Source organism: Prionailurus viverrinus, chromosome C1 (assembly GCF_022837055.1).
Source record: "Prionailurus viverrinus isolate Anna chromosome C1, UM_Priviv_1.0, whole genome shotgun sequence".
NCBI classification, from domain to species: domain Eukaryota; kingdom Metazoa; phylum Chordata; class Mammalia; order Carnivora; family Felidae; genus Prionailurus; species Prionailurus viverrinus.
In genome coordinates this window covers 211,796,365-211,810,099 of record NC_062568.1, presented here as the reverse complement: position 1 = coordinate 211,810,099, position 13,735 = coordinate 211,796,365, and the positions used below count along the sequence as shown (strand labels likewise).

General features: G+C 52.5%; 1 long non-coding RNA gene across 1 annotated transcript; it reads left to right on the top strand.

Moving 5' to 3' along the window:
* The first annotated feature begins 62 nt into the window (after positions 1–62).
* Positions 63–10,606, top strand: LOC125172244 (uncharacterized). Its single transcript, XR_007154656.1, has 3 exons — positions 63–148; positions 7,208–7,309; positions 10,543–10,606. It is a non-coding gene; the product is annotated as an uncharacterized LOC125172244 (long non-coding RNA).
* Positions 10,607–13,735: the final 3,129 nt, after the last annotated feature.

The following is a 13,735-nucleotide window of genomic DNA, read 5'->3' as shown; positions in this document are numbered from 1 at the left end:
ATGCGCTCTGCAACTGGCGGTGCCTTGGGCTGATTCCTGTTTTGACCACTGTAACGCCGTGGAAACCTTTTGTTCAGGCGGGTCTGTTGCATATTCGTACCCGGGAGTGAGACGGCTGCGTCACAGACCGTGCACGAACTCAAGTTCGGTACGTACGGCCAGACGCTTCCGCAAAGCAGTTTTACAGTTTTCCCACCAACAAGGCGAGAGGGTTTCTCCCCGCTCGCTGGCGTCAGGCTTGTTAACGTTAGCCCATAGTGGTGCCCGCTTGTGACCTTAATTTTCATCCCCTTGCTGATTAATGAGGTTGAGCGTGTTTCCATGTTTAAGGGACCGATTTGGACACCCTCGTTCGCAAAGCGCCTGTTTAAACCTCCTGCCCATTTTCCATTGCATTTGTCTAGGAGCTGCATTCGTGGATGTCTATTTTTAACTCCTAGAATTGCCTTTTGATTTATTTTCATAGCTTCCAGGGTGCTGCCCAAATCCCCTGTCTTGTTCTTAAATTTCCCGAGCGTGTGAACCATGGGTACTTGAAGGGCTGTGTCTGAAATCTCGACATCTGTGGATCGCTGTGGGTTTGTTTCTATTGTCTGTTTTTCTCTTGGTTTTCATGGGATCCTTGCATGTTTTTCGAGCAAGGGGACGCTGACAGCCAGACGGGTTTCGCAGGGCGTCTCCTGCTTGGAGGGGTCTGAGCTTTCGTTTTGCCTCCCTGCGAATCTGTCTCACTGTGAACCTCCGAGACCTGTGCTCAGCTTCCCAGCCACCACCTCCTCCCTGGGTTTTCAGCCTCAGGACTCGTGCTAATAAATCAGCAAATGGCGTCGTAGAAAAAACAGCGCTGGTCTAAGTCCTGTTCTCTCTGGAACGCGGGTTTGCAGTTTGCTTTAGGGGTTTCGCGTTTCCCTTGCTTTCCTGCTCCCTCTTTTCCTCCCCTCTTCTTTTGGGGAGTGGGTAGGTGATTAGTGTATGTCTCTTCTGCTCATTCCCAGGACACAACTCTCCCCGCACCCTAGTTTGATGCCCATGTGCTTCTGGAACCCAGGCTGCCTGACAGTGGTGAGCGTCCCCCAGCCGCCCGACCCGGGGAGAAAGCTCTGCTCCGCTTCTCAGCCTTCAGCCCCTCTAATCGAGTCAGTGGTGCTTCTAGCAGAAAAGCCCTGGCAGATTCTTGGCTCTCCTCCCTGAGCTGGGCCGCTCCCTGGGGTCGTGCTCCCACACCTCCCTGCTACCTTGATTGCGCTCGGATGCCTTCAAACAGATGCTTCATTTGAGGACATTTTCTTCCCCCTAAACTTTCTATGCAAAAGGCATTTTCTGTACCAGATTCTTGGCACACAAGTTGTGCTATACAGAGAGAACACCCATAACGAGCTTCTTGGTCCTTTCCAGGTGTGGAGCATGTGGACGTATTTTGAAGGGAGGGCCCGAGAGATCGTATGTGGGGTGGGAGAGAAAGAGAATCTTCTTCAAGGGTGACCCCAGGGTTTGCGGCTTCAGAAGTTGGAAGGGCGGAATTGAATGCTTTGAGGGAATTTGAGAAGTTAGAAGTTAAGTCTTGACGTGTCGAATGTGAGGTATTGCATATTCACATGGAGATGTTGATTGAGCCTGTGGCTACAGAGGTCTGGGGTTTGGGGAGAGTCTGTCCGAATGTGCAGATGTGTGGCTTTCCAGCGGGCGGCTGGAGATGGGGGTTTGGACTCTGGAGGAAGTCTTTACTGCAGATGCAAATGCAGAGTCTCTGGCATAAACCAGGACACTGACACCCGGGGGGTGAATAGACAGGAGAAGAGAACCGGGGTCTGAGTTCTTTGGAGCTCCAATGTCAGGGAGCTGTGGGGAAGAGGGAAAGTCCACAGGAAGCGAGAGGGTACAACCACTAACGTAGGATGAAAACCAGGAGCGTGTGCTGTGTCAGAAGCCACAAGGGGAAAACCAGCAACGGAACGAGTAATTATCCGTCTTTACAAAGGATGGTGTCAAATTGGAAGCGTGGGTAGATAATTTCTGGGAACCTCCGACATTTCGGGGCCAAAGAGTGGAAAGCTGAGGAGAGAAGGCTCTAAGGAGCTTCCCATGAGACGGGAGAAAACCTGGAAGTCCACGGGGCCACGAACATCAAGAAGACGTGAATTTCGAGGGGGAGGTAGTGAGTCAAACGCTTCTGACAGTTCAAATGAGATAAAGGATCGAAACCACCGTTGTTTTGGGCAACAGGGAGGCCTTTGGTGATCTTAGCAAGAGAAGGCTCCATAGAATGACAGGGACAGACACCCGAGACTGGGGCTTGAGGAAAGAGTGGTAGAGATTGCATTAACTAGGGCTCTCCAGAGACACAGAGCCAATAGGGTGTGTGTGTGTGTGTGTGTGTGTGTGTGGAGAGAGAGAGCTTTATTTTAAGGGATTGACTCACATGATTATGGGGGCTGTCGAGTCCCAAATTTGCAGGGCACCACTGAGCTGGAGACCCAGGAAAGAGCTGATGCTGCCACTCAAGTCCAAAAATGGTCTGGAGGCAGAACTTTCTGTTCCTTGAGGGAACCTCAGTCTTTCACTACACACCCTCAACTGATTAGACGAGGCCCACCCACGTTGTGGAGGGGAATCAGCTTTGCTCAGTGTCTAATGATTTCCATGTTAATTCCTACCAAAGAAGTAACCTCATGGAAACATCTAGAGTAGTGTTTGACCAAACACCTGAGTACTGTGGCCTAGCCAACCTGACACACAAAATTATCACAGAGATGAGAGGGAAAACGGAGTGTCCCTATGAACAGGAAATCTAGGGATAGAGAGGCAGGTCGAATGTGAGCATGGCTTTGTTTCCACAGAGGAGATACTTGAACACATTTGGTTACAGTGCCTTTATTTTGGGAATAATCGTTAACATTCCCCTGATGAAGTGTTCTGGGAAAACCAGCGTGGAAAATTCTGGCTTAAGGACTCAAAACTCAGTGTGTACCTTTTATTTATTTTTTTCATTTTTATTTAATCGGCAGTGAATCAAACAAACAACCCCCCCCCACACACACACACACTGCCCTGCAACTTTCTCTGTGGATACGAAGTGATGAATGTATCACGAATCCCACTGAAGTGATGAATGTATCACGAATCCCACTAATGGTGACTGCTCATCTCTTCAGGCTTTCTGGTTACAGCTTAACAGTGCTTCCTGGAGGGGGGCAGTGCCTCCCGGTCTGTGAGGCTGCCTGCGGGTTGAATGTCATACTCCGAGACAACACATGGCTGGATTCTGGGGGAGGATCAGCCCCATTATTGGTGTAAATGGCTCTGGATCAGTCTACACCACGCGGAAAGAGGCAGCCCTTGACAATTCCCCAAACACACACTTTCCGTATCGCCACCTAACTGAATATGTTGGCGGATATTTATTGCAAAGAAAGTTTGGGCGAAAAAATTAAAGTGTGGATGTTAATGCCCTAGTCAGTGCCTGGCTCCTGGAAAGAAATATTAGCTTTTGACGAGACAAAAATAAAATAGCGACTAACTGACCTCAGGCCTCAAGGTCCTCATTGCCGATTTCGTCATTAATGACATGAACGTCCCTGGTCTGCAGCTGTGTCGCTAAGGAACGTTAAGTGTCCATTTGCAGGCAGGGAGGTCACCTGGTGCTCACGTTTGGTGGCAGCCATGCTTCTGAGCCACAAGCCACAGAAACTGATACTGTGATTGCTTAAATTTTTTTTTAACGTTTATTTATTTTTGAGACAGAGAGAGACAGAGCATGAACGGGGGAGGGGCAGAGAGAGGGAGACACAGAATCGGAAACAGGCTCCAGGCTCTGAGCCATCAGCCCAGAGCCTGATGCGGGGCTCGAACTCACGGACCGCGAGATCGTGACCCAGGCTGAAGTCGGACGCTTAACCGACTGAGCCACGCAGGCGCCCCTATACTGTGATTGTTTAAGCAGAAAAGAGGTGACGAGAAAAGGAGACGGGGCAGCTCGTGGGGTTACTGGAAGTGGGCACTTCAGCGCCAAGGATGACACACGAGTTTGGGCCGCAGAACAGCCTGGGGAGGCGCCGGGCGCTGGCCCTTAGCTGTTCAGGTTTGCAAGGCCGTGTCCACGAGGGTGAGAAACGGGGACCGGAGCAAGCACCGTGCTGTTGGTGCCCCTGGAAAGTTCTGGCATCCCCCTCTTCCCACAGACACCCCCCGGTCTGTACCTTCTTTCCTGTGTCCCCAGCTCCTGACTCAACGTCTGCGTAAGTGCACGTGGTTGGTAGACCCGAAGTCATGTGATCATGCCAGGGGGAAGGTTAAATTGTGAATATCTGCCTTTTCCTGCTTCTGTATGGGAAACGTCTCTGCCTGCGTGTTGGAAAGCCTGGAGCTGTGTGTTAAATTAAGAATATGCACATTATGACCTGCTGAGTAAGAGGCACAGGCAGCCCACGTGGGGCTGGCAGGTGGTACCCTTGGCAGCCGAGCTCCCCCTTTGGAAAAGTGAAAACCTGGGGCCACTTTGATTGAAGGCAGAGTTTCAATACACCCACACAAAGGAAGCCAAGTCACAAGGGTTGTTTCTTACAAGCCCCAAATCAGAGGCCGGTGAGCCTGGGGAAGGGCAGTCTTCTGTCCCAGGTGGTGAGCGAGCGGGAGACAGTGAGCAGGCAAGCAAGCACGGAGTGTTCATTTCAAAAGATGCCCTGAGAAAAGCCCTTGTGTTGGAACTTGTGTCAGGAATCTGGGTCCGCAAGGCCCAGACCGTGGGTGTGAGCTGGGCGGTCACACCGTAAAACACCCAGGTGGCCACCCAGAAGGGCGGCTGTCTCCTAGCAGCGCCCCACTGAGACCCATAATGGGACATTCTCACCCCTAGAAAGGAGGTTCAGAAGCTTTGTGGCAGCAGCGGGGATTCACATCACTCAGTTCCTCAACCTCAGCCCTTACACCCCGCCCCTGCGGCTCCAAAACAATGCTCCAAACGACTGCATCTTTCTCTGATATAACAGAAAACTCACTCCCTTTAAACAAGAAAAAAAAAGTATGATTCCCAGTTCTCTTGATCATTGTATCCATTTCCAATTTCAATCATGCTCTAACCTGGATGTTCCATAACCCGGGGTCTAAACCACAAGAACAGTCACCCTCAACAACCCTGTAGATAATACTGACATTAATGGAAAGGAAAGAAGAGGAAAATTAGTACCAAAAAACCCCTGCAAAACACATATTTGAGTCGGGAACTGAGAGACCCTGGATGCGTAATCACAGTCCTCGGATCTGTGGTTTGTGAAGACAGGGCAGCTTCTGTTTCTGCCACCACATGTGTGCTGCCTCCAGCCAGAATTGTGGCCGGTCAGGCTCTTTCCTTGATGGCACATTCCAGTCCTTTGTTCCCAAGGGGTCCGAGCCCTCGGTCGAGCTCCCCAAGAACAATAGCTTCAGTGTTTCACTGACTGTTACCGCTGGGCTCGGTGGTCCCGGGAGGCACAGGGGGCCCCCCTGAAATCCACACCCCTCCATCCCTCCACTGTTCGTCACCTGCTTATTTCTCCTTCGTCCTCAACATCTGTCCCTTGAGCCAACATCATAGTACGTTTTTAGATTTTCCACCTAGCGGCTTGCAGATCACAAAACATCCTCATGAGCGTTTACTTTGCTTCCGCTCGGTCCTTCCTAGAGCTACGGTTTTTACTGCACAGATCAAGAAGACAGTGTGGGAGTCCTGTCCCTGATGTGTTTCCTCCAGTCACACCCTTGGAGACTGGATTCATTCAAGGGTCCCCTGGGCATCCAGGAGGGCGTAGCTGTCCATGTGTCACCTGATCCCCATATTGCTGTCCCCATGATGAGTGTGAGTTTGGTCTCTGAAGGGCTGAGCACTGCCTTTCTTGAATGCACAGTTGACCTGTTAAAAGGCTGCTGGCCGTCTGGGGAGAGCACCTGGGGGAGCATGGATAGTTCTTACTTGTAAGATTGTTCCCAGGTGCATTCTCAAGTGTGTGCGTCTTCATCCCAGAGGTCCTGGGCCTTGACTGTGGCTGGGGGATATGTGAGGGGCCGAGACCACATCATGACAGCTCCGTCGGGTTCTGTTCGTCAGGTTTATACAAATAACCGGGGGTGCTCGGTGCTGTCTCAGCGGGCTACCGCCAATGGCTTATGCACGGCAGACTGTTCTTGCGACTACTTGCGTGCCTGGCATGTGACCACATCCGCTTTGCCCGAACGGTAAGGTGCTGCGGTGCGCCCAGCACTCAGGACCTGGAATGCCTACTCCAATCAGACAGCGCGGACGAGCGGTGGCATCTCCACGGACGGACCACAGGCTCGGGTGAAGGGAGCGCTCCGGGCCCCTCCTGCAAACCGTAATTAAGGAGTCGGAGACGGGGTGATAAATCCACTCCAGCATTTCAATCTTTCTTTCCTTGGATTCCTTCCTCTGCAGTAATCAAAAGAAGGTTAGCGCCCCAACTTCATTAGAGTGAACCTCTGGTGAGATGTCGGGTCCAGGCTTTATTCAACCAACTCAGCAAATAATCAGAACAATTTTCAGAGGTCTGACCCAGCACACTGCAATCAAAATCTCCGATATATGCACCTGTATTGGGGGGAAGAAATCAGCCCGTTCAATATTAGGTTCTTTCCTGCTGGGATGGGCATCTTGGTATCTAGAGTCACCCCTCCCTCACCCCCACACACAATCCCTATCCTTAATTTTGTGGCTATGAATTGCTTACTATTCTTTAGATAGTTACCACGTTTTAAAGTCACCGGACAGTATATTTAAAATCACCAAAAACATGCTGACTATTCCTATGCCTTGAACCTGACACAGGACTGGTCCTATGCTTTATGTCTTTGCGTGGGCCTTGGTATCACTAGTCAAGATTCGAGGGAAAACATATTCTTTTTCTGATATAAAGGAACAAAAACTTGCAATTCTTTTGGCATTTTAGTTTGTAATTGGTCCCACCATGGGCGTACCGGTGTGAAAGACTCGGGGAGAAGGGGAGTGAGTACACACAGGTGTGGCTTTTCACAGGGGTCCTCAGGCAAGGCCACGGGGACGTCTTCAAGCAAAGTACGGACCAGTCTACAGAGAGGGGAGGGTCCCCCGGCAAGGAGTCCAGTGGGGTTCAGTGGCCCAGGGCTCTACGATTCATCAGATTTCTCTCCTGCATCTTTATTCCAACCCCGTACGTTTCCATTCTGGTTCTTGCCTCCCCAGTAAAGACACCGCAGCCACCTGTCACCTGCTCCAGCCCGTGTTGCCAAAGTCACCAGCACTGGATATCCCCGCGAGCGTCGCCACCATCACTGCTCCGGAAACGTAAGTTTGCTACGTGTGCCACTGCCACGGGTTGTCCTGACACCATCCTTCCCATGCATCCCGGGCTCCTAGTTCCAGCTCAGGAGGGGACATCGGATTGAGGGAGACTTGGTGACCTGGACATCTGGCATTTTCAACTTTGCCAATGGGAAGTGATTCCATAAAAGTGGAGAATTCCCCACACAGGAACGCGGTTCAGTTCAAGGCAGTCAAAAAAAAAAAAAAAAGACAAATACTTACCACTTCCTGGCAAAATCGAGTGTGTTCCTTCTCTTCCCAGTAAACATGAGTTTCAATATTCTAATGAAAACAAAGAAAAATTAATATTCTGATTTAAAATCCTGATTTGTTTGGTTGCGATGTGATGAGGCCCTCAGAGAGCTAGAGACTCATGATTTGCAGCTCAAGCACTTATTTACTGAACGTGAACTACACGGCAGGCAACCTGCTGGGCCCGGGGACAAGTGACGATACAGCCAGACGTTGTCGCAAGTCCACTAGGTTACTCTTTAGTGGGTAACGAATAGATAACATTGGAAACAAAGCAAAAAGAGAAAATACCATAAGAACAACAAAGAAAGTACACAGTGATAGACGACTAGGTAACAGAAATGGGAACTTGTCTGGGGTCAGCACCTGTCTTTGCCCGCTGTCTGGGGAAACAGTCCCAGCATCCTGGAGGGCTGTGGGGGAAGCTAGGGGTCAGAGGGTAATGGCCCACTGAGAGGAAACTGTGTCTATATCCCTAGGGTGAGAAGCTCCATAAGCTCTTGGAAAAGTTGGACTTGAGTATTGAAAGCACAGTGAGCAAGGAGGAGGGAGATGTGGTGGGGCTGGGGCTGGGGCTGGGGCTCTGGATCTCGGACAGGACACAAGGGAGGTAATGAGAACATTCTTCATGTGGTTTCTTGGAAGGTCTGGAGCATAAGCCTGAACAGAATCTGAATCGCCATCTTCCCATGATCCAGCCGGACTTGGTGATCTGGCTGGCGAGCTCAGGCGTGATTAGATTCAAACTTTAGCGGGGAAGAAGGGTCTCCTGGCTGTCCAAGGAGGAGAAATCGCAGAATCAACTGCGAAGACCCCAGGACACACTGTGACTGTCACAGCAAGAGATGGGTGGTGGCGCCCACACTCGGGTGGCTGAGCCAAGATGGCGGAAGGACCTTCCAAAGGTAGAACTGAGGTCGTGATGCATTCTCAAATATCAGAAGAGGAGGAAAATGCTGAAGCTGAAACATAGAAAGATAAATCATCTTTCAAACCAAAGGATTACTTTCCAGGGCACATAAAATACTCTGGTTTTGTTTTGTTTTGACCCAGCCTCCCCTTACTTTTTTCAGACCCATTTCTTGGGACTCGTATTAGTCAGGGTTCTCCAGAGGAGCAGAAATGGTAGGGTGTGTACACGTAGAGGTAAAGATTCATTTTAAGGAACTGGCCCATGTGATGGTAGAGGCTGGAAAGTCCAAAATCCAAGGGTGGCCGGGGGTGGGGTGCGGGGAGGCTGGCAGGCTGGAGACTCAGGAAAAAGGAGTACTTCGTGTCCAAAGGCAGCCTGCTGGACAACCAGGAGGAGCCCATGCTGCAGATGGAATCTGCAGGCTGTTTGCTGCAGAATTCCCTCTTGCTCAGCAAAGCCCAGCCTTTTGGTCTGTTCAGGTCTTCAACTGATCAGATGAGGCCCACCTACATTATGGAAGGCGATCTGTTTTACTCAAGTCTACCAACTTAAATGTCAACTTCATCCCCAAATACCCCCACAGAAGCATCCAGAATCATGCTTCACCCAAGGATGGGCACTGGCCCAGGCAAGTTGACACATTGAGTTAACCTTCACAGGACCACTCCTGAAACCTGGCCGTGAGCACCTCTTGGGGGCATCTGTAGGCCCCCTGTCTCACTTACACAGGGTCCCTCGTACGGATGCCTTGCTGTGGTTCATGAGCCATTTCCAGGAACTGAGAAGGGACTATCTCCCTTTCCATCAAGACAATATTCCCTAAAAGCTGTTGCTCCCAGGAGCAGGAGCTCAGCTCAGACAAACGCTTCTATAAATGGCCAGCCAGCGACAGGTGCCTGGGAAGTCGTGGCATCTGTCCCCAGGGATCTGCAGAGAGAAAATGCAAACCATCTGTCCTGCTGGTGTAGCCTGGGCACCCGCCGGCTTTGTAGGAGACGGGGGCAGACACTCTTCTGAGCTTTCCTCCTGATCAAGGATTTGATGACACCGGCCCCTCACTTCTTCTGAATCAACAGCTGCTGATTTTATTCAAATAATCTAATTTGAAATTCCGTTTCTGGCACACAGACAGCTTCTTCCGCCCAGGCAGAACAAAGAGAGTGGAACAGGGGGCCTTGATGGGAGATATTTTGGGTGTTTTCAGGCATAGAAGTCAACAATCTGTTCACTCATGGGGGCTCTGACCTCTTATTTTGAAGGAAAACAGGAAAAACAAGCCGGAGACAAAGAATATAAATATTTTAGTTTCACCAGTTCTGCAATCTGGGCTGAAACAAATGTTTCCCCCGGACCCTCCCAACCTCCCCCCTCCGTGAACACATCTTCGGAAAGCAAAGTGAAGATTGGATGATGGAAAGAGATTTAAAATGTAATTTTCCAGTTTTGAAGAAATCTACATTGGCGATACATCCATTCATTTTGGGGAGAAGAAGGGAGCCCCCAGAAGAAAGGACATTGTCTTTTCATGTGGGTGCCTGGAGTCACCAAGAAGGGAAGGAGTCATAGCCATGGGGCAGGAGGGCAGACAGGCTGCATCCACTCCGCCCCCCGGGCCTGAAGGGTGAGTACAGGGAAGGTAGCAGGAATCTGGAGACTCAGGCACAGAATGCCCCAGGAAGCTTCAAATCTGTGTGTGTGACGCGCCTGGTCTCCTGCCCCCGGTGGCACATCTTGGAACTGCGTCTGCGTGTCCTCCCCTCCAGCTTTACCACAAAGGGCCCAGGCTTCCTCTCCACTTTTCTCTGCAGTCTGGGATTCCTCCCCGGGGAATTTCCAAAGGAAGGTCTGGGCAGATCCGGGACAGCAACAGGGACAGGCAAGATTGGTCCTGATTGAGACACGGGACCAAAGCAAGGATTGGTTGTGTGAGCTGCTTCAGGACGTTGCAAGGTTATTAGGACTCTTTTTGGGGGGTGGGGGTAGGGGGCTGTGACAGATTTTCCTGTTATCACAAAAACATAAGATTGGATTTTTATAATTAAATGTACAGATGATGAAATCGAGGGGATCGCTGCCCCTTGGGACCTATGTCACCTACAGCAAAGCGGTTCTGGAGGAAAAGTCAGCTGCGGCATAAACGGCCGCCCACACCCCTGCTCCTCTGCTCTCCGGGGTCGGGAGGAGGACTTCCCTCCACTCCACGTGGTCTTGGGGGTGTTCTTACCCAAGAAGCCTAACTATTCAGCGACATCAACAGGAGTTGAGCACCTGCCGTGAGTCAGGCATGATGTAGGCACCAGCCCCGTGAGGATAAATTGCGTCCCTCTTTTCAAGGAGAACATGGTTTTGCAAAGAAAACAAATACACGTTGTGCTGTCATTTGTAAAGTGAGAAGGAAATGAAAAATACACCGTGGGGAAACAGAGCCGGGGGCGGGGGCAGGGCTAAAGCCGGTGCTGAGGAAGGCTTTTGGAGGAGTGGGATTAGGACCAGGTGTCAGAAGGGTATAAGGTGTGGGGGCAGGCGGGGGTGGGGAAGACAGGTTGGTAAGGGTTCTGGGGAGGGGGTAGTGAACAGGGCCAGCAGGAGACGCAGGTGGAAACATCATTCGGAGGCAGAAGGGGAACCTTGCACTGAACGTGGCACAAAGCCGGGTGGGCACCCCGAACACTGGCCCCAAACACCAGGCTGGGGTCGCTCGGCCGAGGAGGAGAAGGCAGCTGGACCGTGAGACCCGTCCTGGGTAGGGCCCCCATCTTCCCAGCACCAGGCTGTGAGAAGCCCTGAGCCAAGGCTGCCCGGAGGACAGAGCAGGCTCAGAAGGGGGCACGCGACATGGTACATTCATTCACCCCTTCATTAATTCATCAGCAACGTGGTGGGGCCCATGACACCTACATTGATTTACTGTAGAGGAATTTAACTACTGATGCTCAGTAAGGGAGTGAGAAGCTAGGGAGCATGCCTGTCTTGCAATGTACATGGGAAGGTGGAGCCTGCCCCCCACCCCATGAGAAGGCACAGTCTCCACCATCTCAAGGGTCGGGAGAGACTCTCGTGCTCGCAGACTCACGTTTTTCTTACATCGTGCTCCCTAAATGCATGCCAACTATTTTGTGTCAGTGCAAAACCACACACATGGGGCTTTATGTATGTCTTAGATTTTCCAGGGTGATCTTGACATTAGAGGCTCTCCTCTTGTGGGCAGGCCAGCTTGAGGCGTCCGTACTCAGCGGAGAAGTGCCCACCTTGTCCTGAGTGTGGCCCGCACGGTCTGGGACACCAGCCCCCCGTGAGGGCTCTGGCCACACCCACGAGGACGAAGCCATCCGGGGGGCTGATCGTGATCCTACAGTACCTATCAGCCAGCAGCCACCCCCTATGCCCTTTCCCTTCCGTGTCTTGTCCTCCATCACCCTGTGAAGGCAGGGGGACAAGTGGCCTTGGGCCATCTGGACAAGCTAGATGCAAATTGTGTCGCCAGGGACTTAGGGTCCAGGTTTTCAGGGTCCCCTCCATCCATCCGCCTCAGCACCTCGGCTTAGCCCAGAAGAGCAGGGCTCATCCGATCCCCGACCCACGACTACTACTGGGGTGCCAAGAAGTGCTTTCACGTCAGGAACAGACTCACGTCCCTTTAACTCTGGGGCTCTTCCCAGTGTCACCCCAGCAGGGAAGTCCCAGCCCCTCCACTCGTGGATGCACGTAAGACCAGCAAGCACGAAGCAGGTGCCTGAGGTGCCTGTGTTGCAGGTGCAAAACAGCATCGCTGTGCTGCTGAAGTACGTGTCTTAGAGGAACAGCAGGTGCTCCCCAAACCAAGGGGCTTCCCTCCCCCAGAGCCAGGCTTGGCTCCTCTCACTTCTCTGGGCACAGGATCCTCGAGATGCACCATTTGAAACACTTGCTCTGTCCTGGTTGGACAAGATCCATGGTTCTGCCATCCACATGCCCCAAGCGGGCTTTGAGTAAATCCTCTTAAGAAAAGGGAGCAGCGAGAGATGGGGGAGGGGGGCGAATCCTCAGCAAATGCCTTGACATTGGCTCACACCCTCGGAAAGCTCTCTTTTAAGCTGAGGATGGTGTGTGCCACTCATCCCATCCCCGAGCCGCACCGGGAAGCTGCCCGCTCGTGTGCAGACGACTGTGCTCTTGTGCAGACTGAGGGGGCTTGAGGGCTGGACTATCCCTGCTCCATCAGGCCTACCCGGACCCGCTCCCCGGTCACCTCCCCGTGTCTCGAAAGCTCAGGATCCCAGTCCTGGGGCAGGACCGCTGCAGAGCTCCAAGCCCGACGAGGTGGAGGGAACCTTTTCTCCTCACTCAGCTCCTGGGTGTTCCGGGAACGCGGGTCTTTCTCCCGGCCCAGAACCTTCTTGGCGGCTACCCCTGGGCCCCCAGACCGCTCTGTGGCTCACACTCTCAGCTGCTCCCTCGGTCTTTGCTCAGAGGGGGCCTCCCCATCACCCTAAACTTGGGAATTCTCCCAGGCCCACCCACCACCCACGCCCCTCGAGCACCTTCCCCCGATCTGTCCCCGACTTACACCGACTATTGCTGGCGGGACACGTGCAATGCTCACTTGGGTTCTTTGCTTGTTTCCTGTCTGGCGTCCCCCCTGGAGTGTGAGCTCCGGAAGGGCAGCCTGACCGTCCTTTGTCCTTGCCACTTCTCCCCCGCCCGCACATGGCCCGGTACACATCTGTTGGTGCGACAAACGGATTTCTGGTCTCTCTGGCCAGCACACCTCTGCTGGCCCTCCAGTTTCCTGCCGCCCTCGGCCCCAAGGCCACGGACTCTATGCTCACAGGTGGAGGGGGTGGCCAGCTTGGACCCAGCACATCCAGTCTCCACAGGGGCCTGCTGGTTCCTCTGTCTGGAGCTGATGGGAGAGCCTTCACAGGGACTTTGCAGAGCCTCACCATTCCTTCGCTCCTCAGTCATCTGGAAGAACCGCCCAGTCACCCAGACTCGATGCCCCACAGGGAGGCCAGGACAGGACAGAGAAAACCCCTCCCACTGCCCTGCAGGACGTCTACACTCAGTCGCTTGTGCAGCTGTCAGCTTTTAAAGCCAGAGCCTTTGGAGGTTGCATGGGGCAGAGGATGGTTTCATTTTTTCCTCGTGCCAGTACAATCACTGAGCACTAGGCATCTCCCCGGAGCTCACGGCAGAGCAGAGAGGCGGACAGGGACACAGCGGGTTGGGGAGCACGGGGCACTGAGAGTGCAGGCTGCCAGGGG